This window comes from Pseudochaenichthys georgianus, chromosome 21, assembly GCF_902827115.2.
Source record: "Pseudochaenichthys georgianus chromosome 21, fPseGeo1.2, whole genome shotgun sequence".
NCBI classification, from domain to species: Eukaryota; Metazoa; Chordata; class Actinopteri; order Perciformes; family Channichthyidae; genus Pseudochaenichthys; species Pseudochaenichthys georgianus.
The window spans coordinates 33,177,270-33,186,913 of record NC_047523.1 but is presented as its reverse complement, the minus strand read 5'-3'; the positions used below and the strand labels follow the sequence as shown (position 1 = coordinate 33,186,913).

The window sequence follows — 9,644 nt, the reverse complement described above, 5'->3', positions numbered from 1 at the left end:
ATGTATTTTCTCTGTGATACAAAATAATGATGCTCATTCATACCCAGACTGCATGAGAACAATTGTGTTTTTTATGGTAATTTCCATTTTTTTAAATAAAGCACAGTTTGTGACAGAAGGGAATTTCTTCTTCAAATAAGTTAATATTTCATAACGTTAGTGGGAAATAAAAGCAAATAGCCTATAATCGAAGAAATGAGAAATTGTCATTTTTCAAAAGCATTTTTAATAAAAACCAAAGGTTCAAATATTATACATCTCAAACTTCTCTTAGTTTTAAATGTCTCTCTCCCATGTTCTGCCATTGACCGTTTTCTCGCAGCTCAAATCCCTCGCCAAATCTAGCGCACGTTTACTTCGGTCCTGGAGGGTTTCATTAATCTCTTGTTCAGAATGGTTACAGTAAAACATGAAGCTGAGTTTGTATCTAAGCCTAAACAATAGATAGGACCCTGAGAATATGCACAGAAATCCCTATCTTTAGGTGAACTTTGTCGAGGCTTAAGCTACAAACTTCTGAACTGCGTTGGAAAGAGTGGAAGGTGTGTTTGTGTGTTGCAAATGAGCTTCTCATCGCTCCAGAGCTTTTCCTCCAACAGCCATCCTTATAAAGTAATAAATCCCCGACAGCATCAATCTGCTTATCAGTGTTGCATGCATTGACTCCAGGGATGCCAATGTTGGTGGTTCCAGATTTAAAGAATCGTGTCCGACTGATTCAGTGATTGTGACTTTTACTCTTTTTTTTATTTGAGTGGTTTGTCTCGACACATATTTGATGGATTGATGTGCATTTTTGTAAATACATTAAAGTCCCCCCTCCGGATGAATTATGGGACATTAGAACTGATGTTGAACACAACAAAACAAGACATTCATTGTCATAACCCAACCTGTTTGTGAGTGACAGCTCAAATGCCTTTCTTTTCTTTCTTTTTCTTTTCAGTCTTTATTACGAACAGATTAAAAAATAACAAATAAAAAATAACAAATGTGAAAAACAGAATACCGTATTGTTATAATACAGTATTTATCCACGGTAATATGTGTATATTAAAAAAAAAAAAGTCTTCATATTAATAATCATAATTTTTTATAACGACACACACTCGTAAAAGGGGGTTTTCTTTGTTATTTAATGTCTTTTCCCATTTATATTGTGGTGTGATTTGCATACAGAATTTGAAAAATAATGCTATACTTGTATTTTGTAGATGTTTGTGTCTTTGTCTTACCCTCCTGGTACTGAAGATTGTACATTTGAGCTCTTATAAATATGTAGTTTATAAAAGTATGTTTGTGGTGATGGATTTCCTGTGTCTTGTCAAGTGTTTGAAGGTTTAGTGTCCGACCAAATTCGAATGAATAAAATAGATAAGTTATTAAATGGATTCTCTATATTAAAGATTAGCATTCAAATACATGTGATGCATTGAAAGGCAAGCATCAGGGATGTTAATCATACTGAAGGGAAGTCAATTGGATACAATGGAGAGGCCTTTCATTCCTGCCTCTTTTGTATATCAATGAGTCCATGCTGTCACCTGAAGTGTGGCTGCCTTTCACTTTTCATGTTTCTAAGCTCTGACATGCTCCCACTTACTGTAACCACACCCTCGTCATGCAGTTTGAGGTGTTCTTAATTGCTAATGCTTTGAGATCTACAATACAGCACAAGGCAAGAGGGTGGCCTTCAACATCTGGCCTCATATGATGAAAGAAAAAGTGACATTTTAAATGCTGAATAAAAGCAGAAGGTTGAGCTCACCTCTGAGTGCAAAGAGTGTCAGCAGGACAGCCAGCCCCATCAATCTCAGACACAGCTGCTGGGATGCCATGTTGTACTCCAGTCTTTGCAGATTAAAAGCAACAACTGTGCAGAAGAGCTGCTGCACGACCCGAGGGGAGAGTTGGCCGACTCCGAGACTCTCCAAAATGGAAATGGCAGGCAGGGCCGGCACTGACCAATTTGCCGCCCTAGGCGAGATTTAAGTTGCCATTGTCTGGTTGGTTTAATGTGTCTGTGGACCCCCTCAGAGCCAGGTCTCTCTCTGCTAAGGACTGACTTATTGCCACGAATCGGGTGAGAACGTCACGCCACCTATTTCTCTCAGCCTGAGCAAGGGCCATCTCTTGCATATCTATTGTAAGCCCCCTGGCAAGACGGACGTCTAACTCCTTCCATGTCGCCATGTTTGTGTTGTGCTCCTTGCTTTCTTCATGTACCTTGAGCAAGTGACTTGCATTTTTCCAGTCCTTTAGCCCTTCCCTATTGAGTTTGTAATTTCTCTGTGAAACATTTTGCAGCAGAAGCAGTGCAAGCTATCATTCTTTTTTGAATACATCAACCAGCTTCTTTTGATTTTTTCTCCGTTGAATAGTCCTGCTGACACCTTCTCCCGTCTTTTTGTTTGGGAAAGGTAAAACTAGGTTTCATTTTATTCACCTATTTTCCCTCGCTTACCAGTCAGTCTGAGCTGAGCTATGTCATACCTATTTGTATGCTTTCACTGTCTGTCCATGGCCTTATGTGCCTTGTTTTTATTCTTATGTGTGCTTTTTTATCTATTCATGTAATATTATATTATATTTTATTATAATGTTATGTTCATTGTGAAGCACTTTGGCAAACCCTCTGTTTTTTAAACTGTGCTATACAAATAAAGTGGATTGGATTGGGATTTGATATGGTCCACAAACTCTGTCCTGTCATTATCAGTAAGAACAGATGGCCAGTCGGCAGGGTCTATTGGTGAAGCCTTATCCCTGATGCTGTATCACTTGGCTCTGCTGAGGTGGAGGGGACAGGAGCACTTGATGCTGTATCACTGGGCTCTGCTGAGGTGGAAGGGACAGGAGCGCTAGATGCTGTATCACTTGGCTCTGCTGAGGTGGAAGGGACAGGAGCACTTGATGCTGTATCACTGGACTCTGCTGAGGTGGAGGAGACAGGAGCGCTAGATGCTGTATCACTTGGCTCTGCTGAGGTGGAAGGGACAGGAGCGCTTGATGCTGTATCACTGGGCTCTGCTGAGGTGGAAGGGACAGGAGCGCTTGATGCTGTATCACTGGGCTCTGCTGAGGTGGAAGGGACAGGAGCGCTTGATGCTGTATCACTGGGCTCTGCTGAGGTGGAAGGGACAGGAGCACTTGATGCTGTATCACTGGGCTCTGCTGAGGTGGAAGGGACAGGAGCGCTTGATGCTGTATCACTGGGCTCTGCTGAGGTGGAAGGGACAGGAGCGCTTGATGCTGTATCACTGGGCTCTGCTGAGGTGGAAGGGACAGGAGCGCTTGATGCTGTATCACTGGGCTCTGCTGAGGTGGAAGGGACCGGAGCGCTTGATGCTGTATCACTGGGCTCTGCTGAGGTGGAGGGGACAGGAGCGCTTGATGCTTTATCACTGGGTTCTGCTGAGGTGGAAGGGACAGGAGCACTTGATGCTGTATCACTGGGCTCTGCTGAGGTGGAGGGGACAGGAGCGCTTGATGCTGTATCACTGGACTCTGCTGAGGTGGAAGGGACAGGAGCGCTAGATGCTGTATCACTGGGCTCTGCTGAGGTGGAAGGGACAGGAGCGCTTGATGCTGTATCACTTGGCCCTGCTGAGGTGGAAGGGACAGGAGCGCTTGATGCTGTATCACTGGGCTCTGCTGAGGTGGAAGGGACAGGAGCGCTTGATGCTGTATCACTGGGCTCTGCTGAGGTGGAAGGGACAGGAGCACTTGATGCTGTATCACTGGGCTCTGCTGAGGTGGAAGGGACAGGAGCACTTGATGCTGTATCACTGGACTCTGCTGAGGTGGAAGGGACAGGAGCGCTTGATGCTGTATCACTGGACTCTGCTGAGGTGGAAGGGACAGGAGCGCTTGATGCTGTATCACTGGGCTCTGCTGAGGTGGAAGGGACAGGAGCGCTTGATGCTGTATCACTGGGCTCTGCTGAGGTGGAGGGGACAGGAGCGCTTGATGCTGTATCACTGGGTTCTGCTGAGGTGGAAGGGACAGGAGCACTTGATGCTGTATCACTGGGCTCTGCTGAGGTGGAGGGGACAGGAGCGCTTGATGCTGTATCACTGGGCTCTGCTGAGGTGGAAGGGACAGGAGCGCTTGATGCTGCATCACTGGGCTCTGCTGAGGTGGAGGGGACAGGAGCGCTTGATGCTGCATCACTGGGCTCTGCTGAGGTGGTATGAGGCCCCAACACATTTCAAAAGTGCATCTGGAGAGAGAAGAGAAGTATATGTGACCATCAAGAGATGCATTATATTTGCTAGACCTAATTATATTATAGAAATCAGAAAACAGGAGCAGCTCAGAAAATAATTAGAATATCATGGAATATATTGCCTCCATGTAGAATTGATGCATTTATCTCTGCAAGAGGAGCCCCGACCAAGTATTGAGTACATATTTGAATAAACTTTTCAGAAGATCGAAATATCTGTATTATAAATCCTTATCTAATATTATACTAGATACAGGATTATTGATTTTCATGATCTGTAATAATCACAATTAAAACAAAAAAGGTTTGAAATATTTCACTTCATGCATAATGAATCTAGAATATATGATTAATTTGTTTTATAAAATTAAAGAAAAACAGTTCTATGATATAGTTATTCTTTTAGATGCACCTGCAGATTCTGCGACTTACCAGATGGCAAAGAAGCAGCTACATACATTGTAATATAGCATATTAAAGATAAAGGCTAAGGTATGCAGTATTTACAGTAGTGACAAGCATTTTAACACTGATGTAAACGTTACACTATTGATTATTGAACATACTTTAGACAGCATAAACTGTAAGGCAATACAATTAAAGGCCTACAACTATAAATTATTGAGGGGATGTAAAAGGAATAGCATTTTAATGACTATCATTATTAGCCTATTACTACAAGCAGGGGCAAACATTGGCTCACCTCAACAGATATAGTAGATGATATATAGCAGGTGATGTAACTCTTTCCAAATGTCCCTGAATTTAAGGTGGGAGTAACGGTAATAATTGACGTTAACTCTAAATGTAACTATTGATTAGCAAACGAACGACCTTGCTATCGTCTAAAAGTAAACAAGTTAAAACTGTTCCATCAACGGTAACTACAACTACAACTACAACTACTACACGACTTTGTTTAATCATCATCACATTAACGTTACTGTACCTTTGTCTTTCTCCCGTTTGTCCTCCTCCTCTTTTCTTTTCTTTCTTCCTTGGGCACCAGATAACTTTGTTCTTTTCGACATGCTAATTACCGTCTTTGTTTTCTTCTCTCGAGTCACAGCAGGTCCCCTCGCTCCTTGAGGACATAAACAGCCTACGCGGCTGGGGCAGTTCAACTTACCTGAATTAGGGGGGGGGCGCCATACTGTATGGGCGCTGTACGCAATATAGGCGTAGTTCTATTAAGATAAGATATTAAGATGTACTTTGTTGATCCAAAATCGGGAAATTGTTTTATTTTGAAGAAAAAAAAATCACAATTAAAACAATTTTTTTTTTAATAAAATAAATATTTCCCCCAATTTTCGGCGCCCCCCTGGCTTGATGCGCCCTTAGCATTCGCCTATACTGCCTATGCCAAGGGCCGGCCCTGGGGGCAGGAATGCCGTTTAGCTCCTCGCCTACGGTCAGGAACAAGTCTGAAGTGAAGTGAATCCCAGGTACTTTTCCATCTCCAAATATACAGTCCAGGAGCAGCTGTGAGGAGGAAGAAAGAGCAGATTCCTATTCCTGAATGTGGCGTATAAAGCAGGGTTTCTTTATGAGGAGATAGTCAGGATTTGTCATTTCTGAAAAAGCCTCCTGCTGTATAATGGGTTCAAAAACAATACTCTTTTCACTCAGGATAACAATTAATACACTGTCTGAGGTGAATTTCTCGTAACCCAACTGTTCACAAACTGTCTCTGCAGTATTTATTACAGCCATTTTATAATTTCACCTTAAAATCACCTCTAGACATCTGAAGACAAGCTTCTTTATATTCATTTCAATAAATAACACTTAGTGGCCAACAGGGAAATATCTGATTCTATTTCCTCTTTTGTAAAACGTAGCCTACATTATTCTGCCTATAATTCTTAGGAAGGAGAGTGTCCTCAGCGGAGGTCTCATGCCGTGAGTTTAACAATGATGGTGCAGGTACACGAAGGCAGCAGGAATATAATTGTTTCAGTCCGCAGCTCCGGTTTAACTTCCCCCCTCAGGTCATCAATTAGACATTATGTCAGGAAGTGATCCACGTTCCCGTCGTTTCCTTTATATTTACTCTGTGTGCACGTTGTCTTGCCTCGGTATGTGATCACAGCAACATGTTTTTTGTGTGATTGGCTATTTGTTTTATATGATTTATCAACGTGATCATCAATAGCTAATCTGAGCACCAGAACCCAGCTCATGTGTCCTTTTATGCTGTCCATTGAAATGCAGGTATGTGAGTTTTGTACACCAGTTATTTATGTGTAATGTTTCACATTGCTCCACATGATGCCTTGACTACAAAGATGATGTTTCTACGCTTCTTCCTCTGCGTCACAGTTTCGGGAATATCAAGATCATTGCACAGGGCCTTGGTCTTGTCATAGACCTCATGTGCTTTCTCGTTACTTTGGTAATTTTTCAGTGTGTTCTCAACTGCTGTTTTGTAATCTACTGCCTGCACCAAGTCAATTGTTTCTTTCTGCAGGTATTTGTGCAGCCCTGAGTGGTTGAGAGCAGTGTCTGGAACATGACAGCATGTAGATGGTACTGCATTTTCAAAGCTTGCTTTCCAGTCCCTTTGCTAGAGGGGCTGAAAGGCTCCCTAAAGTCTTGATGAAAGCAGGGAGGTTTTTGACATGCCCAGCGAATAAGTTGTTTGCCCCCTACCTCTAGCTGTTTCTGAAATGTTTGCAATCTCTGATGGTGGACAAGAGATGTGGAGAAGAGAGTAGAGACACTCCAGGAGATCAACGCAGGTATGTGAGTTTTGTACACCAGTTTGTATAAGGTTAATGTTTCACACTGCTTGTGAAAAATATACTACCACTATACGATCACTGATGTTTTGTTGTTGACTGGACAGGACACTTATTTTGTAAAAGAGATAGCATGAGAGGATCTCTTAAGCAATGCAGCTCACATGTCCTTTTTATATGCTGTCCATTGAAATGCAGGAAAGTAATCAGCAGCTCTGAGTGATCTGTTGCCGAGGGGACACTACACCGGAGTTACATAAGCAGAGATAAAGTGCTATTTTGGGGGGAACTCACCTCCTCTGGGGTCCCCCAGGAAGATTTTTTTAAATGTTGAAGTTAAAAGCATCAATCTTGTGCACTTTGAGAGCAACATCAAGAGATATGATACATCTCTCAACACCCATATGTCAAAAAGAAATCAAAGAATCAGAATCAGAAACGGGTTTATTATTTAAAAACACTTCATTTTCCAATTAAATCATAAACGATGTCAAATTATTAGAAGTTGTTAGTAATCAGATTAAACATAAAAAAGGGATGGAAGGAGGAAATAATAATCCCTCATCTCTTGCTGTTTGCGGTTGAAATTATCTCTTTTGCTGGCCAAACATGCTGGATGGAAAGCAGTGATGTCTCACTTGCCGTGGCCCTGTATCTGCAGGCCCTAAATCAGTCATGTTACCCATTGACTCTTGTCTGTTCTGGTGTTCCTGTTCATTGTTGTCTCCATTGTCGTTCTTGTCTGTTGTATCTCCTTCTTGTGTGTCCCTTTCTCCTGTTCTCCTTTCTTCATCCTCTACTCTGTGTGGCTCATCTGTGATGACTGTGGGTAAACACAAACAAGTATGTAAGTCAATCAGTTTCCAGCTCTGTCAAATAAATGAATTTCAAGATACACACATTTGTCTTCATTAAAATGACTGTCACCACACTGTCACAACATGTAATACTAACCAATTGAAAATAGTTACATGTACATTGGAAACCTCTTGTAGATATCACTATTAAGAGTAGTTATCTGCCAATAGGACAGAATCATTCCTATACAAATGCAGTTTGAGTAATTCACTTAATTTATTCACTTAAAACTTTAATATAGTCATTTTCACTTAATACTCTAATATAGTCATCTTTCTGCATTCAACACTAAGGAAAGCTGTACAATTTGACATGATGAGGAAAAAAAGGCCTCCGACAATGCAGATCATTTTTTGATCATATCAATTTTAAAATGGGGGTCAAGGCTTAATATCTGGGAGCATAGTGTCCCTTCCCCCTTTCAGGAGCCCCACTGGATTAGCTTTGATCTGAAATATGTGTATAACAAGCTTGTGTTAGCTGGCTGTCCATCTCATAATGTTCACATAGAAACTAGCTGTCAATAGGAAATATCAATCAGAAGAATTATATTTTCATGCAAAATCTGTCACAAAAAGAGGTTGCACATTTAAATGCAGGTGTTGTTATGGCAACGTCAGTGGCCAGACAGCCACATTTACTGCTGCAAATACGTTCAAACATGCTGTCGACACGTAAAGCAGTGGCAACTATGCCACCATTTCAGCTGACTTTTTCTCAGAAATACCGTCACATAACATCCATATATATTTCAGTGCTAGGTTGATGCTTAGCTAAGCTAACTATGAAACACTTTAACTGGCAGGACTCAGGATCAACTACTACTGTAAGGTAGCTTCTAGCTTCATGTCGAACACAGACAGTAAGTCAACATTTCCCAGAGAGCTTTCTTTGAAATCACCAAGTAACGCTAAAAAACACAACATTTAGATTGTATGACAAAGTGTTTATTTAATATATCTGGCTAGCTATAGCTACTTGCTAACGGTTTAGCTTACCCCCGCGATTCAAAGTAACGTCAACGTAGCTATAATTTATGCTTTGCTTACATGTTGACATAACTTGTAAGTTTACTGACAGGTGCATACCTTGTTCACCTGGCTCAGGTGGTGGCTCTGGGGTTGTTGTGTGAGCCACCACTTGAGAATTGCCGTCTTTTTTATTAAAGAAATGTCTAATGTCCATCTTCAGAATCTCCGCGTCCGGGGCTGACAGTTTAAAGTTTAAACATTGTCACAGAGGAGAGGTACGTACCTGTCAGCCAATAAAACACGTTTATTTCCATGCAACTCTCTGATTGGTCTGGTGGCGTCGTCTTGCCTCTGTGTTGCATTCACTGAACATGGGAATTTACAGTTCTGCCGTCCGTCCTATAGGTAAAGTAGGTTAATGTATTATATTAGTGAGGGAGAATTTGTCCGGGGCTAAAGAAAAAACATCCGGGGCTAAAGCCCCGGATGCCTACCCCAGGCGACGCCCCTGGTGATCACTCTTAGATGTTGGTGTTTCAATTGAATGAAAACTGTTCGTTGTACACTGAAGTCAAAAACGTTTTGGATTATTTGACAGTATTCATCGAGTCTTCTTGTCATCCTTCTTAATCATCTTCATATTCCTCCTCTTCATATTCCTTCCTTTTTCTTTGTCTTGCTTTCTATGCCACAAAAATAGCTCTCTTAAAGGTCAAATGCAAAGCTTCCAAATATGCTACATTTTTATAGAAATGTTGTTTTTAAGACTGCCTGTATTTTTTATTTAATTTAAATCGAGATAATACACCCGAAAAAAAGCTTTTTATTGATACAAAACTCGAC

The 9,644-nt window shown here is 41.4% G+C and overlaps 1 long non-coding RNA gene across 1 annotated transcript; it reads right to left on the bottom strand.

The window, feature by feature from the left end:
* Positions 1–7,398: 7,398 nt before the first annotated feature.
* LOC139435987 (uncharacterized) lies at positions 7,399–9,132 on the bottom strand. The gene is made up of 2 exons (XR_011645195.1): positions 8,919–9,132; positions 7,399–7,795 (listed from the first exon to the last, which is right to left on the bottom strand). It is a non-coding gene; the product is annotated as an uncharacterized lncRNA (long non-coding RNA).
* Positions 9,133–9,644: the final 512 nt, after the last annotated feature.